The sequence below is a fragment of the Scyliorhinus torazame genome, chromosome 5 (assembly GCF_047496885.1).
Source record: "Scyliorhinus torazame isolate Kashiwa2021f chromosome 5, sScyTor2.1, whole genome shotgun sequence".
Lineage (NCBI taxonomy): Eukaryota > Metazoa > Chordata > Chondrichthyes > Carcharhiniformes > Scyliorhinidae > Scyliorhinus > Scyliorhinus torazame.
Genome location: NC_092711.1, coordinates 142415679 through 142419118, shown reverse-complemented (window position 1 = coordinate 142419118; position 3440 = coordinate 142415679). Strand labels below are relative to the sequence as shown.

Here is a 3440-nt window from a genome sequence, read left to right as displayed (position 1 = left end):
CACCCAGAGAGGCACACCCAGACAGGCACTCCCACACACGCACACCCAGAGAGGCACACCCAGACAGGCAGTCCCAGACAGGCAGACCCAGACAGGCAGAGCCAGGCAGGCAGAACCAGACAGGTAGACCCAGACAGGCACTCCCACACACGCACACCCAGAGAGGCACACCCAGACAGGCAGTCCCAGACAGGCAGAGCCAGGCAGGCAGAACCAGACAGGCAGACCCAGACAGGCAGTCCCAGCCAGGCAGTCCCAGACAGGTAGACCCAGACAGGCAGGCACAGACAGGCAGACCCAGGCAGGCAGAACCAGACAGGCAGTCCCACACAGGCAGACCCAGACAGGCAGACCCAGACAGGCAATCCCAGACAGCCAGTCCGCACTGGTGATGGTGGGGAACTGGAGGGAGCTTGATTGTGCGGGGCTACATTTGTCAATTGGCTCTTTGTTGCTTCTCGAAGCTCCCGCTGCCGGATCGCCGTCATGTTTTTGGCAGCGTACCGGAACACTCACTGTGTGTGGGGGACGCGCTGGGATGTCACGGGACACTCACTGTATGTGTGGGACATTCTGGGCTGAGGCAGCGTCCCGGGACAGTCACTGTGTGTGTGGAAAACTCTGGGCTGAGGCAGCGTCCCCGGAGACTCACTGTGTGTGTGGGATGCTCTGTAGTGAAGTGATCCTGAATTTACACAGTTCAACCTCTGGTATGACCTAGGAACCAACTTCCACCAAACAATGGCATTTACCAAATTCAAACAAAATCTGGCAGAATACCAGCCAGATTTTCGCTTGCGTCAGCATCTCTCTCACCTTGCAGCCAATCACTGTCCGTTTCTTCCTGCCTCTGTATTTGTTCTCCACCTGGCTCCACAGTGGATGAGAGAGGGACAAGCAGCAGGATTTTACCCGAACTCTCCATTCACTTGCTGCCAGCAGAACGCGGGGACTACACCTTCAATCAGCGGGTTACTGCCCATCCCGGGGACACTCCAACCAGGAGCAAAGCTCAGAATACACCGAGCACAGGCTCAGAAACATGCAGGTACAGTATACCCCGCTCACTTCACCTCCGAGCAGCATTTACACAATCCCTCAGTGAGTGGCCCTTCCTTTGAGCTTCTTCTGTTGTATTCAGCTCCTGTGGCCTCAATGGACTGAATAATTTGAGTTCGAAGTTTTCTTGTCATCACGCCCGAGATTCGGACCCTGATCGGCGTGGGGGGGGGGGGGGGGGGGGGGGATTATTGTGCCCGTGTGAGCATCAAAATCTGGCCCAATACCACTCAAATTTTCGCTTGCTTCATAATCTCTCTCACTTTGCAGCCAATCACTGACCGTTTCTTCCTGCCCCTGTCTTTGTTCTCCACCTGCTGCACTTGTGACTTTTTCAGCTCTGATGTGAAACGACAAATATCACTTAACTGATTCTGGCAGAGCTCTTTTCTGTGAAACTGCGATTCAGCTTCGTTGAACAGTTTGGTGGACAATAATAATTCATCATTCCCTGAGCGGGAATTGAACCCGGGCCGCGGCGGTGAGAGCGCCGAATCCTAACCACTAGACCACCAGGGAAACTGACAGAGTTTTAACCCGTCTGACAGTATATCATTCGCCTTTCATTCTTATTTCCCAGTTTTTATTAGAAGTATACAAAATTACATGTTTAAAATGAACACAAGTGACATCTTAAGCTAATCACAACAGCAATTGTTGTTCGCTGGACCACGAAATCGACAGTGAGGTGAAATAGCCCAGCAAGCTGCTCATGTGTAACTTCCAATTTCCAAAACCCACCAACTTGATCATTGTGGCTCCTGTGAAACTTACAACGCAACATCGGGCAGACATTCATCAGTAAATAGGAATAACTCATTTCAATTGTTAAAAACATTTTTTGTCGCAATTAAGTTTTGATCAAAATTTGAAGTTTCCAGTTTATGTTGATCTTTTTCTGAAGTGAAACTATCACGTTTGCTGAACATAAACAAACTCCCCTGTTTCAGACAGGGCACGAACATTAAAACTTACTCATCTGTAATTATGAGGCAAAGCTTCCTCGTTTCGATTTGTTGTTAAACATTAACACAACACGTCATCTCACAGCCTTGTGACATTTACACTTTTGGAATGTGTTTCTCTCTTCCCCGGCTCCACAGTGGGTGAGAGAGGGACAAGCAGCAGGATTTTACCCTAATTCTCCATTCACCCGCTGCCAGCAGAACGCGGGGACTGCAGCTTCAATCAGCGGCTAACTGCCCATCCCGGGGACACTGTAACCAGGAGCAAAGCTCCCAATACACCGAGCACAGGCTCAGAAACATGCAGGTAGATTATACCCCGCTCACTTAACCTCCGAGCAGCATTTACACAATCCCTCAGTGAGTATCATTTCCTTTGAGCTTCTTCTGTTGTATTCAGCTCCTGTGACCTCAATGGACTGAATAATTTGAGTTCGAAGTTTTCTTGTCATCACGCCCGAGATTCGGCCCCTGATCGTGTGTGTGTGGGGGGGTGGGGGGGGGGGGGGATTATTGTGTCTGTGTGAGCATCAAAATCTGGCCCAATACCACTCAAATTTTCGCTTGCTTCATAATCTCTCTCACTTTGCAGCCAATCACTGTCCGTTTCTTCCTGCCCCTGTCTTTGTTCTCCACCTGCTGCACTTGTGACTTTTTCAGCTCTGATGTGAAACAACAAATGTCACTGAACTGATTCTGGCACAGCTCTTTTCTGTGAAACTGCGATTCAGTTTCATTGAACATTCTGCTGGACAACAATAATTGATCATTCCCTGTTCGGGAATCGAACCCGGGCAGCGGCGGTGAAAACGCCGAATCCTAACCACTAGACCACCAGAGAAACTGACACGGAAAAAAATGTAACCTGGGTTTACAGTATATCATTCACCTTTTGTTTTGGTTTCCGAGTTTTCATTAGAAGTATACAAAATTACATGTTTAAAATGAACACAAGTGACATCTTCAGCCAATCACAACACCGATTGTTGTTCGCTGTAACATGAAATCGACAGTGAGGTGAAATATTCCCAAAAGCTGCTCATGTGTAACTTCCAATTTCCTAAACCCACCAACCTTATCACTGTGGCTGCTGTGAAACTTATCCGGCGGACATTCATTAGTAATTCCAAATAACTCATTTCAATTTTTCAAAACATTGACAGTTAATCCTTTCCGCAATTAAGTTTTAATCAATATTAGAATTTTTGTTGATCTTTTTCTGACGTGAAACTCACGTTTGCTTAACATACACGAACTCCCCTGTTTCATACTGGGCATAAGTAAGAAACTTACTCATCTGTAACTATGAGGCAAAGCTTCCACGTTCCGATTTGTTGTTAAACATTAACACACGTCATCTCACAGCCTTGTGACATTTATACTTCCACAAGTTTTGAATGAGATTCTTTCTTCCCC

The 3440-nt window shown here is 47.8% G+C and overlaps 1 non-coding gene across 1 annotated transcript; it reads right to left on the bottom strand.

Moving 5' to 3' along the window:
* Positions 1-1506: 1506 nt before the first annotated feature.
* On the bottom strand, positions 1507-1578 carry trnae-cuc (transfer RNA glutamic acid (anticodon CUC)). Its single transcript has one exon. It is a non-coding gene; the product is annotated as a tRNA-Glu (tRNA).
* Between the last annotated feature and the right edge of the window lie 1862 nt (positions 1579-3440).